The sequence below is a fragment of the Ranitomeya variabilis genome, chromosome 5, assembly GCF_051348905.1.
Source record: "Ranitomeya variabilis isolate aRanVar5 chromosome 5, aRanVar5.hap1, whole genome shotgun sequence".
NCBI lineage: Eukaryota > Metazoa > Chordata > Amphibia > Anura > Dendrobatidae > Ranitomeya > Ranitomeya variabilis.
This window is the reverse complement of record NC_135236.1, coordinates 112,903,009-112,920,012: the sequence shown is the minus strand read 5'-3', so window position 1 is coordinate 112,920,012 and position 17,004 is coordinate 112,903,009. Positions and strand designations below refer to the sequence as shown.

The 17,004-nt window shown below is 43.0% G+C and overlaps 1 protein-coding gene and 1 long non-coding RNA gene across 9 annotated transcripts in view; one reads left to right on the top strand and one right to left on the bottom strand.

Annotated features, from left to right (window-relative positions):
• UNC5D (unc-5 netrin receptor D) overlaps nucleotides 1-17,004 on the bottom strand; it is a 930,366-nt gene that overhangs the window by 188,810 nt on the left and 724,552 nt on the right. The window lies entirely within an intron of this gene.
• Nucleotides 13,893-15,098, top strand: LOC143775241 (uncharacterized). Its single transcript, XR_013215603.1, has 3 exons — nucleotides 13,893-13,940; nucleotides 14,097-14,159; nucleotides 14,257-15,098. It is a non-coding gene; the product is annotated as an uncharacterized LOC143775241 (long non-coding RNA).

The following is a 17,004-nucleotide window of genomic DNA, read 5'->3' as shown; positions in this document are numbered from 1 at the left end:
TTAGAATTGAGGGGTTTCCACTGTTTAGGCACATCAGGGGTCTCCAAACGCAACATGGCGCCACCATTGATTCCAGCCAATCTTGCGTTCAAAAAGTCAAATGGTGCGCCCTCCCTTCCAAGCCCCGACTTGCGCCCAAACAGTGGTTTACCCCCACATATGGGATACCAGCGTACTCAGGACAAACTGGGCAACAACTATTGGGGTCCAATTTCTCCTGTTACCCTTGCAAAAATAAAAAATTACTTGCTAAAACATAATTTTTGAGGAAAGAACAATTATTTTTTATTTTCACGGCTCTACGTTATAAACTTATGTGAAGCACTTGGGGGTTGAAAGTGCTCACCACACATCTAGATAAGATCCTTTTGGGGTCTAGTTTCCAAAATTGGGTCACTTGTGGGGTGTTTCTACTGTTTAGGCACATCAGGGGCTCTGCAAATGCAACGTGACGCCCGCAGACCATTCCATCAAAGTCAGCATTTCAAATGTCACTACTTCCCTTCCAAGCCCTGACGTGCGCCCAAACAGTGGTTTACCCCCACATATGGGGTACCAGCATACTCACAACAAACTGTGCAACAAATATTGGGGTCCAATTTCTCCTGCTACCCTTGTGAAAAAAAAATTGCTTGCTAAAACATCTTTTTTGAGAACAGAAAAATGATTTTTAATTTTCACGGCTCTGCGTTGTAAACTTCTGTGAAGCACTTGGGGGTTGAACGTGCTCACCACACATCTAGATAAGTTCTTTGGGGGGTCTAGTTTCCAAAATGGGGTCACTTGTGGGGGGTTTCTACTGTTTAGGCACATCAGGGGCTCTGCAAACGTAACATGATTCCCGCAGACCATTCCATCAAAGTCTGCATTCCAAATCGTCACTACTTCCCTTCCGAGCCCCGGCATGTGCCCAAACAGTGGTTTACCCCCACATATGGAGTATCAGCGTACTCAGGAGAAACTGGTCAACAACTTTTGGGGTCAAGTTTTTCCTGTTACCCTTGGGAAAATAAAAATTGTGGGTTAAAAAATCATTTTTGAGGAAAGAAAAATAATTTTTTATTTTCATGGCTCTGCGTTATAAACTTCTGTGAAGCACCTGGGGGTTTTAAGTGCTCACTATGCATCTAGATTAGTTCCTTGGGGGGTCTAGTTTCCAAAGTGGGGTCACTTGTAGGGGAGCTCCAATGTTTAGGCACACAGGGGCTCTCCAAACGCGACATGGTGTCCACTAACGATTGGAGCTAATTTTCCATTCAAAAAGTCAAATGGTGCGCCTTCCCTTCCGAGCCTTGCCGTGCACCCAAACAGTGGTTTACCCCCACATATAAGGTATCGGCGTACTCAGGAGAAATTGCCCAACAAATTTTAGGATCCATTTTATCCTGTTGCCCATGTGAAAATGAAAAAATTGAGGCTAAAATAAATTTTGTGTGAAAAAAAAGTACTTTTTCATTTTTACGGATCAATTTGTGAAGCACCTGAGGGTTTAAAGTGCTCACTATGCATCTAGATAAGTTCCTTGGGGGGTCTAGTTTCCAAAATGGGGTCACTTGTGGGGGAGCTCCAATGTTTAGGCACACAGGGGCTCTCCAAACCTGACATGGTGTCCGCTAACAATGGAGATAATTTTTCATTCAAAAAGTCAAATGGCGCTCCTTCCCTTCCGAGCCTTACCATGTGCCCAAACAGTAGTTTACCCCCACATATGAGGTATTGGCGTACTCAGGAGAAATTGCCCAACAAATTTTAGGATCCATTTTATCCTGTTGCCCATGTGAAAATGAAAAAATTGAGGCTAAAATAAATTTTGTGTGAAAAAAAGTACTTTTTCATTTTTACGGATTAATTTGTGAAGCTCCTGGGGGTTTAAAGTGCTCACTATGCTTCTAGATAAGTTCCTTGGGGGGTCTAGTTTCCAAAATGGGGTCACTTGTGGGGGAGCTCCAATGTTTAGGCACACGGGGGCTCTCCAAACGCGACATGGTGTCCGCTAAAGATTGGAGCCAATTTTTCATTCAAAAAGTCAAATGGCGCTCCTTCCCTTCCGAGCCCTGCCGTGCGCCCAAACAGTGGTTTACCCCCACATATGAGGTATCAGCGTACTCAAAACAAATTGGACAACAAAATTCGTGGTCCAGTTTCTCCTTTTACCCTTGGTAAAATAAAAAAATTGTTGCGAAAAATCATTTTTGTGACTAAAAAGTTAAATGTTAATTTTTCCCCTCCATGTTGCTTCTGCTGCTGTGAAACACCTGAAGGGTTAATAAACTTCTTGAATGTGGTTTTGAGCACCTTGAGGGGTGCAGTTTTTAGAATGGTGTCACTTTTGGGTATTTTCAGCCATATAGAACCCTAAAACTGACTTCAAATGTGAGGTGGTCCCTAAAAAAAATGGTTTTGTAAATTTTGTTGTAAAAATGAGAAATCACTGGTCAAATTTTAACCCTTATAACTTCCTAGCAAAAAAAAAATTTGTTTCCAAAATTGTGCTGATGTAAAGTAGACATGTGGGAAATGTTATTTATTGACTATTTTGTGTCACATAACTCTCTGGTTTAACAGAATAAAAATTCAAAATGTGAAAATTGCAAAATTTTCAAATTTTTCGCCAAATTTCTGTTTTTTTTCACAAATAAACTCAGAAATTATCGACCTAAATTTACCACTATCATGAAGCCCAATATGTCACGAAAAAAAAATCTCAGAACCGCAAGGATCCGTTGAAGCGTTCCTGAGTTATTACCTCATAAAGGGACACTGGTCAGAATTGCAAAAAATGGCAAGGTCATTAAGGCCAAAATAGGCTGGGTCATGAAGGGGTTAATTACCGGCGATCGCAAAACAGGGGTCGTAAAAACCATCCCTGATCATGTTCTTTGGGGTCCCGGCTACCCCCGGCAGCCGAGACTCCAAAGATCCTCCGGGTGCCGGCCGGCGGGCGCACTGCGCATGCGCCCGCCATTTTTTTGCTGGAAAAAGATGGCGGCGCCCATGGGGAGCCACGAGGATCACCGGGGGAGACAGGTGAGTATCGGGGGGCTATCGGGGACCCCATTTCTCTGTCCTCTGATGTGCGATCACATCGGAGGACAGAGAAATTAAAAGGGAAATTGTGTTTGTTTGTTTTTTTATTTGCGATCGCCGGTAAACGGTTAATTACCGGCGATCGCAACTCGGGGGTCGGTAAAAAAACCCCCGAATCATGTTCTCTGGGGTCTTGGCTACCCCCAGCAACCGAGACCCCAGAGAAAATTTGACTCTGGGGGGCACTATTCACTTTTTCCACAGCGCCGTTTAAGTACCCTTAACTGCCGCCTTTAAAAGGCGTACCGGCGGTCGTTAAGGGGTTAAGCTCCACATTGGGGAAAACAATTCCTTCCCGACTCCTCATACGGCAGTCAGACTAGTTCCCTGGATCAACACCCTAACAAGGAATCTAGTGTATATATAACCTGTAACATTATACTTTTCAAGAAAGGCATCCAGTCCCCTCTTAAATTTAAGTAATGAATCACTCATTACAGCATTATACGGCAGAGAGTTCCATATTCTCACTGCTCTTACAGTAAAGAATCCGCGTCTGTTATTATGATTAAACCTTCTTTCCTCCAGACGTAGAGGATGCCCCCCTGTCCCTGTCACCGGTCTACGATTAAAAAGATCATCAGAAAGGTCTTTGTACTGTCCCCTCATATATTTATACAATAACATAAGATCACCCCTTAGCCTCTGTTTTTCCAAACTAAATAGCCGCACGTGTAATTACCTATCTTGGTATTGCAGACCCCCCAGTCCTCTAATAACCTTGGTCGCTCTTCTCTGCACCCGCTCTAGTTCAGCTATGTCTTTCTTATACACCGGAGACCAGAACTGTACACAGTATTCTAAGTGTGGTCGCACTAGTGACTTGTATAGAGGTAAAATTATGTTCTCCTCATGAGCATCTATGCCTCTTTTAACCCCTTTCTGACCTCGGACGGGATAGTACGTCCGAGGTCAGAACCCCCTGTTTTGAACAGCTGACATGTGCCCGCAATAGCATCGGGTGAAATTGCGATTCACCCGCCACTATTAACTAGTTAAATGCCGCTGTCAAATGCAGACAGCGGCATTTAACCGGCGCTTCCGGCCGGGCGGCTGGAAATGAGCGCATCGCTGACCCCCGTCACATGATCGGGGGTCAGCGATGCTTCAGCAGAGTAACCATAGAGGTCCTTGAGACCTCTATGGTTACTGATCCCCGGTAGCTGTGAGCGCCACCCTGTGGTCAGCGCTCATAGCACACCTGCATTTCTGCTGCAGAGCCGATCGCGTTGTGCCAGATTCTAGCCTCCCATGGAGGCTATTGAAGCATGGCAAAAGTAAAAAAAAAAGTTAAAAAAAATGTGAAAAAAACAAAAAAAATATAAAAGTTGAAATCACCCCCCTTTCGCCCCATTCAAAATAAATCAATAAAAAAAATCAAACCTACACATATTTGGTATCGCCGCATTCAGAATCACCCGATCTATCAATAGAAAAAAGCATTAACCTGATCGATAAACAGCGTAGCGAGAAAAAAATTCGAAACGCCAGAATTACGTTTTTTGGTCACCGCGACATTGCATTAAAATGCAACAACGGGTGATCAAAAGAACGTATCTTAACCAAGATGGTATCATTAAAAACGCCAGCTCGGCACGCAAAAAATAAGCCCTCAACCGACCCCAGACCATGAAAAATTAAGACGCTACGGGTATCGGAAAATGGCGCAATTTTTTTTTTTTTTTTTTTTTTTTTAGCAAAGTTTGGAATTTTTTTTCACCACTTAGATAAAAAATAACCTAGTCATGTTAGGTGTCCGTGAACTCGTACTGACCTGGAAAATCACAAAGGCAGGTCAGTTTTAGCATTTAGTGAACCTAGCAAAAAAGCCAAACAAAAAACAAGTGTGGGATTGCACTTTTTTTGCAATTTCACCGCACTTGGAATTTTTTTCCCATTTACTAGTACACGACATGCTAAAACCAATGATCTCGTTCAAAAGTAAAACTTGTTTCGCAAAAAATAAGCCCTCACATGGCCATATTGACGGAAAAATAAAAAAGTTATGGCTCTGGGAAGGAGGGGAGCAAAAAACGAACATGGAAAAAGGAAAATCTCAAGGTCATGAAGGAGTTAATGCATCCCATTACTTTATTTCCCTTTGTAGCAGCTGCCTGACACTGGCCACTAAATGTGAGTTTGTCATCCACCCATACTCCCAGGTCTTTTTCATTGACGGTTTTGCCCAGAGTTTTAGAATTAAGCACATAGTTATACATCTTATTACTTCTACCCAAGTTCATGACCTTACATTTATCCCCATTAAAGCTCATTTGCCATTTATCAGCCCAAGCTTCTAGTTTACATAAATCATCCTGTAATATAAAATTGTCCTCCTCTGTATTGATTACCCTGCAGAGTTGCAGAGTTTAGTGTCATCTGCAAATATTGAAATTCTACTCTGAATGCCCCCTACAAGATCATTAATAAATATTTTAAAAAGAGGGCCCAATACTGACCCCTGTGGTACCCCACTGCTAACCGCGACCCAGTCCGAGTGTGCTCCATTTATAACCACCCTTTGTTTCCTATCCCTGAGCCAGCTCTCAACCCACTTACACATATTTTCCCCTATCCCCATTATTCTCATTTTATGCATCAACCTTTGTGTAGCACCGTGTCAAAAGCTTTTGAAAAGTCCATTTATACTACGTCCACTGGGTTCCCTTGGTCCAGTCCGTAACTTACCTCTTCATAGAAATTGATGAGATTAGTCTGACATGAACGGTCCCTAGTAAACCCGTGTTGATACTGGGTCATGAGGTTATTCCTCTTCAGATACTCCAGTATAGCATCCCTTAGAATGCCCTCCAGGATTTTACCCACTGTAGAGGTTAAGCTTACTGGCCTATAATTTCTGAGTTCAGTTTTTGTCCCCTTTTTGAATATTGGCACCACATTTGCTATACGCCACTCCTGTGGTACAGACCCTGTTATTATGGAGTCTTTAAAGATTAAAAATAATGGTCTATCACTGACTGTACTTAATTCCTGCAGTACTCGGGGGTGTATCCCATCCGGGCCCGGAGATTTGTCAATTTTAGTGATTTTTAGACACCGCCGTACTTCCTGCTGGGTTAAGCAGGTGACATTTAATGGGGAATTTTTGTTATCACTGATCGTATTGTCTGACATGGGATTTTTTTGTGTAAAAATTCATTTAGCATATTGGTTTTTTCCACATCCTCATCCACTATTTCCCCCAGACTATTTTTAAGGGGGCCACTACTTTCATTTATTAGTTTCTTACTATTTACGTAGTTAAAGAAGTGTAATGTCACTTTGTTTATTATCCCTGTCCTATGACATCACTGTGTTTATTATCCCTGTACTGTGACATCTGTCATGATGACCTGGTGGTTAGGAGCACTAGAAATGACCTGATGAGCAAACTAGAAATACAGGACAAGCTCTGGGAAGTGGGAGCTCTGCTGACCGCAACCCCTAATCATATCACCAACAACTAGAAATAGCCGTGGAGCGTACCTGACTCTGCCTAGACGCCTCTTCACTGCCTAAGAGCTAACTACCCCTAAAGATAGAAAACAAAGCCTAACTTGCCTCAGAGAAATTCCCCAAAGAAATAAGCAGCCCCCACAAATATTGACTGTGAGTTAAGATGGAAGTCACAAACACAGGAATGAAATAGGTTTCAGCAAAGGAGGCCAGACTTAACTAAACAGACTGAGGATAGAAAAGGTATCTTTGCGGTCAGCATAAAAAACTACCAAAAAACCACGCAGAGTGTGCAAAAGAGACCCCCGCACCGACTCACGGCGTGGAGGTGCCACTCTGCATCCCAGGGCTTCCAGCTAGCTGGGCAAAATCATAATAGCAAGCTGGACAAGAAAAACAGTGGTAAACAAATAAGCTAGCAGGGACTTAGCTTTTGCTGGAGTAGACAGGTCATCTGAAAGATCCAAGAGAGAACTGAACCAGTACTAGAACATTGACAGCTGGCATCAAGTAATGATCTAAGTGGAGTTAAATAGAGCAGCAGCCTAGAACTAAATGAAGTCAGCTGAGGAAGGAACCTCAGAGCCAGCAGCTCCACTCACAGCCACCAGAGGGAGTCCATGGACAGAACTCACCGAAGTACCATTCATAACCACCGGAGGGAGTTCGAGAACAGAATTCACAACAGTACCCCCCCTTGAGGAGGGGTCACCGAACCCTCACCAGAGCCCCCAGGCCGATCAGGACGAGCCAAATGAAAGGCACGAACAAGATCGGCAGCATGAACATCAGAGGCAACCACCCAGGAATTATCCTCCTGACCATAACCTTTCCACTTGACTAGGTACTGAAGTTTCCGTCTCGAAATACGAGAATCCAAAATCTTCTCCACCACATACTCCAACTCCCCCTCAACCAACACCGGGGCAGGAGGGTCGACGGAGGGAACCATAGGAGCCACATATCTCCGCAACAACGACCTATGGAACACATTATGGATGGCGAAAGAAGCTGGAAGGTCGAAACGAAATGACACAGGATTAAGAGTTTCCAAAATCTTATAAGGACCAATGAAACGAGGCTTAAACTTAGGAGACAAAACCTTCATAGGAACATAACGAGACGATAACCAAACCAAATCCCCAACACGAAGTCGGGGACCAACACAGCGACGGCGGTTAGCGAAACGCTGAGCCTTCTCCTGGGACAATGTCAAATTGTCCACCACATGAGTCCAAATCTGCTGCAACCTGTCCACCACAGAATCCACACCAGGACAGTCAGAAGGCTCAACCTGTCCTGAAGAAAAACGAGGGTGGAAACCAGAATTACAGAAAAAAGGCGAAACCAAAGTGGCCGAGCTGGCCCGATTATTAAGGGCGAACTCAGCCAAAGGCAAGAAGGACACCCAATCATCCTGATCAGCAGAAACAAAGCATCTCAGATATGTCTCCAAAGTCTAATTGGTTCATTCGGTTTGGCCATTTGTCTGAGGATGGAAAGCTGAAGAAAAAGACTAATCAATGCCCATCTTAGCACAAAAGGACCGCGAAAACCTCGAAACAAACTGGGAACCTCTGTCCGACACGATGTTCTCCGGAATGCCATGCAAACGAACCACGTGCTGGAAAAACAATGGAACCAAATCAGAGGAGGAAGGCAATTTAGGCAAAGGTACCAAATAGACCATTTTAGAAAAGCGATCACAAACCACCCAGATAACCGACATCCTTTGAGAGACAGGGAGATCTGAAATAAAATCCATGGAAATATGCGTCCAGGGCCTTTTCGGGACCGGCAAGGGCAAAAGCAACCCACTGGCACGAGAACAGCAGGGCTTAGCCCGAGCACAAGTCCCACAGGACTGCACAAAAGAACGCACATCCCGTGACAAGGAAGGCCACCAAAAGGATCTAGCCACCAAATCCCTGGTACCAAAGATTCCAGGATGACCAGCCAACACAGAACAATGAACCTCAGAGATAACTCTACTAGTCCATCTATCAGGTACAAACAGTCTCTCCGCTGGGCAACGGTCAGGTCTATCAGCCTGAAACTCCTGCAGCACCCGCTGCAAATCAGGGGAGATGGCAGACAAAATTACCCCCTCTTTGAGAATACCAGCCGACTCAGGAACTCCCGGAGAATCAGGCACAAAACTCCTTGAAAGGGCATCAGCCTTCACATTCTTAGAGCCCGGAAGGTACGAAGCCACAAAATCGAAGCGGAAGATAAACAGCGACCATCGAGCCTGTCTAGGATTCAACCACTTGGCAGACTCGAGATAAGTCAGATTCATGTGATCCGTCAAGACCACCAAGCGATGCTTGGCTCCTTCAAGCCAATGTCGCCACTCCTCAAACGCCCACTTCATGGCCAACAACTCTCGATTGCCCACATCATAATTGCGCTCAGCAGGCGAAAACTTTCTAGAAAAGAAAGCACATGGTTTCATCACCGAGCCATCAGAACTTCTTTGAGATAGAACAGCCCCTGCTCCAATCTCAGAAGCATCCACCTCGACCTGAAACGGGAGCGAAACATCTGGCTGACACAACACAGGGGCAGAAGAAAAACGATGCTTCAACTCCTGAAAAGCCTCAACAGCCGCAGAGGACCAATTGAACACATCCGCACCTTTCTTGGTTAAATCAGTCAATGGTTTAACAACACTAGAAAAATTAGCAATGAAGCGACGGTAAAAATTAGCAAAGCCCAGGAATTTCTGAAGGCTCTTCACAGAAGTAGGCTGAGTCCAATCATAAATGGCCTGAACTTTAACAGGGTCCATCTCGATAGTAGAAGGGGAAAAAATGAAGCCCCAAAATTAAACCTTCTGAACTCCAAAGAGACATTTAGACCCCTTCACAAACAAGGAATTAGCACGAAGGACCTGGAACACCATTCTGACCTGCTTCACATGAGACTCCCAATCGTCCGAAAAAAAACAAAATATCATCCAAATATACAATCATGAATCTATCCACGTACTTTCGGAAGATGTCATGCATAAAGGACTGAAACACAGATGGAGCATTAGAAAGTCCGAATGGCATCACCAGGTACTCAAAATGGCCCTCGGGCGTATTAAATGCTGTTTCCCATTCGTCGCCCTGTTTAATACGCACAAGATTATACGCCCCTCGAAGATCTATCTTGGTGAACCAGCTAGCCCCTTTAATCCGAGCAAACAAATCAGACAGTAACGGCAAGGGGTACTTAAATTTGACGGTGATTTTATTGAGAAGGCGGTAATCTATACAAGGTCTCAGAGAACCATCCTTCTTGGCCACAAAAAAAACCCTGCTCCCAACGGTGACGATGACGGGCGAATATGCCCTTTCTCCAAGGACTCCTTTACATAACTCCGCATAGCGGCGTGTTCTGGCACAGATAAATTGAACAGTCGGCCCTTCAGAAACTTACTACCAGGAATCAAATTAATAGCACAATCGCAATCCCTATGAGGAGGTAGGGCACTGGATTTGGGCTCATCAAATACATCCCGGTAATCTGACAAGAACTCAGGGACTTCAGAAGGATGGGAAGACGAAATTGACAACAATGGGACATCCCCATGTACCCCTTGACAACCCCAACTGGATACAGACATTGATTTCCAATCCAATACTGGATTATGGACCTGTAGCCATGGCAAACCCAAAACGACCACATCATGCAGATTATGCAACACCAAAAAGAGAATATCCTCCTGATGTGCAGAAGCCATGCACATGGTCAATTGAGTCCAGTACTGAGGCTTATTCTTGGCCAAAGGCGTAGCATCAATTCCTCTCAATGGAATAGGATACTGTAAAGGCTCCAAGAAAAAAACACAGCGCCTGGCAAACTCCAAGTCCATCAAATTCAGGGCAGCGCCTGAATCCACAAATGCCATAACAGAATAGGACGACAAAGAGCAGATCAGAGTAACGTACAAAGGAAATTTTGGCTGTACCGTACCAATGGTGGCAGACCTAGCGAACCGCTTAGTGCGTTTAGGACAATCAGAGATAGCATGAGTGGAGTCACCACAGTAAAAACACAGCCCATTCTGACGTCTGTATTCTTGCCGTTCAGCTCTGGTCAAGGTCCTATCACATTGCATAGGCTCAGGCCTCTGCTCAGAAGATACCGCCATATGGTGCACAGTTTTGCGCTCACGTAAGCGTCGATCGATCTGAATGGCCAAGGACATAGACTCATTCAGACCAGCAGGCGTGGGGAATCCCACCATAACATCCTTAAGGGCTTCAGAAAGACCCTTTCTGAAAACTGCCGCCAGGGCACACTCATTCCACTGAGTAAGCACAGACCACTTTCTAAACTTCTAACAATATACCTCCGCTTCATCCTGACCCTGACACAAAGCCAGCAAGATTTTCTCTGCCTGATCCACTGAATCTGGTTCATCATAAAGCAACCCAAGCGCCAGAGAAAACGCATCTACATTACGCAATGCAGGATCTCCTGGCACAAGGGAAAATGCCCAGTCTTGAGGGTCGCCACGTAGCAAAGAAATAATGATTTTTACTTGCTGAATGGGGTCACTAGAGGAGCGGGGTTTCAAAGCAAAAAACAGTCTACAATTATTTTTGAAATTCAGGAACTTAGATCTATCCCCAGAAAACAAATCAGGAATTGGAATTCTGGGTTCTAACATCGGGTTCTGAACTACATAATCTTGAATGCCTTGTAGTGAGTTGATCCACACAAGAGGACAGACCTTGAATGTCCATATCTACACCTGTGTCCTGAACCACCCAGAGATTTAGGGGAAAAAAAAAACAAAACACGCTGCAGAGGAAAAAAAAAAATGGTCTCAGAACTTCTCTTATCCCTCTATTGAGATGCATTAACACTTTACTGGCCAGCTGTACTGTTATGATGACCTGGTGGTTAGGAGCACTAGGAATGACCTGATGAGCAAACTAGAAATACAGGACAAGCTCTGGGAAGTGGGAGCTCTGCTGACCGCAACCCCTAATCCTATCACCAACAACTAGAAATAGCCGTGGAGCGTACCTGACTCTGCCTAGACGCCTCTTCACAGCCTAAGAGCTAACTACCCCTAAAGATAGAAAATAAAGCCTAACTTGCCTCAGAGAAATTCCCCAAAGAAATAAGCAGCCCCCCTCTCAAATATTGACTGTGAGTTAAGATGGAAGTCACAAACACAGAAATGAAATAGGTTTCAGCAAAGGAGGCCAGACTTAACTAAACAGACTGAGGATAGAAAAGGTATCTTTGCGGTCAGCATAAAAAACTACCAAAAAACCACGCAGAGTGTGCAAAAGAGACCCCCGCACCGACTCACGGCGTGGAGGTGCCACTCTGCATCCCAGAGCTTCCAGCTAGCCGGGCAAAATCATAATAGCAAGCTGGACAAGAAAAACAGTGGTAAACAAATAAGCTAGCAGGGACTTAGCTTTTGCTGGAGTAGACAGGTCATCTGAAAGATCCAAGAGAGAGCTGAACCAGTACTAGAACATTGACAGCTGGCATCAAGTAACGATCTAAGTGGAGTTAAATACAGCAGCAACCTAGAAATAAACGAAGTCAGCTGAGGAAGGAACCTCAGAGCCAGCAGCTCCACTCACAGCCACCAGAGGGAGTCCATGGACAGAACTCACCGAAGTACCATTCATAACCACCGGAGGGAGTTCGAGAACAGAATTCACTACAGACATCACTGTGTTTATTATCCCTGTCCTGTGACATCACTGTGTTTATTATCCCTGTCCTGTGACATCACTGTGTTTATTATCCCTGTCCTGTGACATCACTGTGTTTATTATCCCTGCCCTGTGACATCACTGTGTTTATTATCCCTGTCCTGTGACATCACTGTGCTTATTATCCCTGCCCTGTCACATCACTGCGTTTATTTTCCCTGTACTGTGACATCACTGTGTTTATTATCCCTGTACTGTGACATCACTCTGTTTATTATCCCTGTCCTGTCACATCACTGCGTTTATTATCCATGTACTGTGACATCACTGTGTTTATTATCTCTGTACTGTGACATCACTGTTTATTATCCCTGTACTGTGACATTACTGCGTTTATTATGCTTGTACTGTGACATCACTGTGTTTATTATCCCTGTTCTGTGACATCATTGTGTTTAATATCCTGTGTTGTGACATCACTGTTTTTATTTTTCCTGTCCTGTGACATCACTGTGTTTATTATCCCTGTCCTGTGACATCACTGTGTTTATTATCCCTGTCCTGTGACATCACTGTGTTTATTATCCCTGTTCTGTGACATCATTGTGTTTAATATCCTGTGTTGTGACATCACTGTTTTTATTTTTCCTGTCCTGTGACATCACTGTGTTTATTATCCCAGTCCTGTGACATCACTGTGTTTATTATCCCTGTCTGGTGACATCACTGTGTTTATTATCCCTGTACTGTGACATCACTGTGTTTATTATCCCTGTCCTGTGACATCACTGTGTTCATTATCCCTGACCTGTGACATCACTGTGTTTATTATCCTGTCCTGTGACATCACTGTGTTTATTATCCCTGTCCTGTGACATCACTGTTTATTATCCCTGTCCTGTGACATCACTGTTTATTATCCCTGTACTGTGACATCACTGTTTATTATCGCTGTCCTGTGACATCTCTGTGTTTATTATCCCTGTCCTGTCACATTACTGTGTTTATTATCCCTGTTCTATGACATCTCTGTGGCCTTCATCCTAATACTGTAACATTACTGTATTTATTATACCTATACTATGACTTTGCACCAAATTTTTGGAATTGGACTCAGGATGTAATAGTGGCCGCAGGGTGGAATAAAAATTTTGTGTTTGTTTTTAATTTCGCCTTTCCATTGCGGAGATGTTAGCAATCAAATATTTGGCACCTAATGAGTTAACTTTTGTTAAGTCCAAGTGTGTACTATCAGATAGCAAGTTATACAGGGAGAAGTACACTCCCCCAGTAAAAACACCCCCTTTGCTGAACAAAAGTTAACTCATTACGTGCCAAATCCTATCATTGCTAATATCTTTGCAATGGAGGGGAGAAATTAAAAACACAAAAGCGTTTTATTCTGCTCCGCAGCCGGCATTGCAGCTCAACAAGTAAAGTTTGATGAAAAGTCTTATTTTCACCAAACTCTGACAACACTGCTTACTATCACTGCGGCCTGACATTGCTTCCTTTCCCTCTACTGTGACACTATTTTGTGTTTTCTCCTATGATAGGTCATCTCTGTGTTAATTATCTCTGTATTGTGACTTTATTATTTTTATTTTGCCGGTATGGTTATATCACTGTGCTTTTCACCCTATATACAGTAACTGTACTGATTACTCTTGTGCAGTGATGCCACAGGATCTAACACTTTGAGCCGCTTGCCCTCTTGACAAGGTACATGATCATCCATGTAAAGTATCTGTGCGTAGAAAGGATGTCTATTTTGGGACACCACCCTACTAGTATTTCTTGTAAATTATTCACTGTTTTAGCTGATAAACAAGATGCAGCTCCTAACAGGTCCTAACTTATTTATGCGATGTGTCACAGATCACACCTGTACTGACAAAAAGCAATTCAGTCAGAACATGAGTTCTATGCTACAATTTCTCAGTGAGTTTATTTTACCTTTTTTATTATTATTATTATTATTATTATTATTATTATTATTATATATTTTGTTTACTTTATAGTGCCGTTAAATCCATAGCGCTCTACAGACATCATCATCATCTCCATCCCCATTGGGGTTCACAATCTAGATTCCCTATCGGCATGACTTTTGAGTGTGGGAGGAAACCGGAGAACCTGGAGGAAACCTACGCAGAATTCAGCAAACTCAAAACAGCAGAATATCACACTATACAGAAGATTTGAATTTGTTGACCTAAAAAACAGACGTGTGATGAAGTGGACATGGCTTTTAACATTTATCTAAAGGGATTGTTTACTACTTTGTATTTAAAAGAGGCCCATGATTATGCGAACATTGAAAATGGTCAAGGTGGACAACACCTTTAATATGATAATGTTACAAAAAAATGACATACAGTAATCATGCAATTAAATCATGCTGTTTTTTATACCATGTGCAAAAGGTCACGCCATGTTACACATCATTTTCATACAGACCCCCAGTCCAATCACTATTCTTGGGTGGTTAATGGGCATTCGTCCATCACTAGGTCTATACCTCTTAATCTGAAGACAGCATGTAGTATAGATAGAGATTCCAGCAATACGCTGCTTGCTGGGCTTCTTGCTGTAGTTTTGTCAGATTCACTGTTTTATCTACTCTAGATCTACTAGTCCTCTCAATAATGATCTTTGTAGAACCCCACCAACATCACTGATTGGAAGCTTTCTTCTTACTTTGGACATAGGCAGATAGTTACCAACTTATGGGACGGGGACAGCAGGAGCTTCTGAATATTGCAGGATCTCAGAACTGAGACAACTAGTAGAGCTGCAGGAGATGAAATAGTGCTTTAGCATGATTATCAAAACTACAGCCTAGAAAGTGACCGAGGTCTCAAAAAGAGTGTTTCTGGCCCTATTTGATACGATTCTCAAATGGGCCAGTGTATATTCTGCACTTTAATCTGAATGGACAACTCCAAACAAATTTCTCCCATATGAATATACCCCAGGGTCTGTGCATACAATGACTTTATTCTGACGGTGGAGCCGCTGAGGTTTCACTAGTCAAATCTGCTTCAAAAGATAGCTCATGATCTTTTTACAGAGGCGGCTTTGCTGGCGTTCTTTTGGAGCTTCTCCGCTGTTGGCGTCTTCTCCCTGTACTTTCAACTATAAAGAGGGGGCGTCTTCATTCAGAGGAATTAAACTGTTACTTCCTCTAACCGCTTTACGGTTTGCGAACCCTGAAGTGGTTGAAAGAAGTAGCAAAAGATCACATGTGAACCGTAATGTCGTTTTTACATTGCAGTACATTATGTTCATGTTGTGCAGGGCTTTTTCAGCTGCATTCCCATCAGAACCTGCCTGCCGTGTGCACATACCCAAAGGCCACGTGCACGTGTTCAGTATTTGGTCAGTTTTTTACTTCAGTATTTGTAATCCAAAACCAGGAGTGGAACAATCAGAGGAAAAGTATATTACAAGCACGTCACTATTTTTCAGCCACTCTTGGTTTTGACTTACAAATGCGGAGGTAAAATACTGACTAAATGCTGAGTGTGTGAACGTGGCCTTAGGGTTAAAAGAATTTTCTCAGACATGTTATAATTATCACCTTGTATTCTGCAGGTACAGGAACTGGAAGAAAGGAAATTGTTATTGATCTTAATGATAATATAATATATAACCTAGAAAGTCAATTTTCACAAATTTCCATTCATTTCAATGGAGTGCTGACAAACAGCAAAACCGTATGGGATGTGAAGAGAACAGTGGGTTCTCAGACCTGCTGCAGATTTTACATTTGGACCCAGGAGTTTTAAAGTGACTCTGTCAGCAGATCAGTACAATTACGGCGATATCAAACTTGTTAAAAAAAATATATATATTTAACTATCAACAAAAAAATTCTGAAATGTCAAACTCCCAGTATGATGCAGGCTCAGCTCCTGAAGCTGCATTAGGACCTCAATGAATTAGAACTTCCAATGTCGGGAAGCGATTACAGGGGTAATTAGAAAAATGTTTCTCATATACTCTATCAGAGAATTTTGTGTTAACAAAGGTGGTCCTCTGCTTAGGTTACCCATTTCTCTGCCAGAGTTACGCAATATTTCAAAAGCTTCTCTCTCCCTGGAGGACATGTCCTGTATTACACAAAATGCCTAGTGATTTGATTTGGCACTGTGTTATGCTTAATTTCCTCTGTCACACAGCAAGGGAATTACTTTGGCTTTTCTGACAGATTACATCTGATTGAAGGGTAGACATAACACTGGTCCAACCTGTGCAGCTGCATAAGTGACCAAGAGATAAGGCGCCATTTCCACTTCCAAGGTAGGTGGAATTGCACATTACGATGAGCTATTGGACTGTTGAGGGCCAATATTTTGTTCTTGCCCTGTGCCTGTTCCTTATCTGATTGGACTCCCAGCATGGAGACAAATTCTTTTCAATGGCATCTTCTAACAAATAAGGATTATCAAAGTGGGCAACTTCTTTAAGGGGGCTTAGCGCAAATGAGAATTAAAAGGTGCTGAGCTGCAGTACGCGGAAATGGCTATTACACAGTACACAGTAAATCGAGCTGTGCACTTCAGTTTTGATCTGATCTCTCTTGGAGCTGGAAACAGCCACTTGGTCTTGGGCGCCCTCAAATAAAATATTGTTGGCCTATCCACAGGGTAAACCATCAATAGCTAAACCCTGAAAAACCATTTAAGTAAATGGTCACAAGTAATGATGATTTATACTGAGTGATACAAAATTATTTGGTACTCTTAATTGCTAAAATATTGATTAGTACATCAAACAAGAT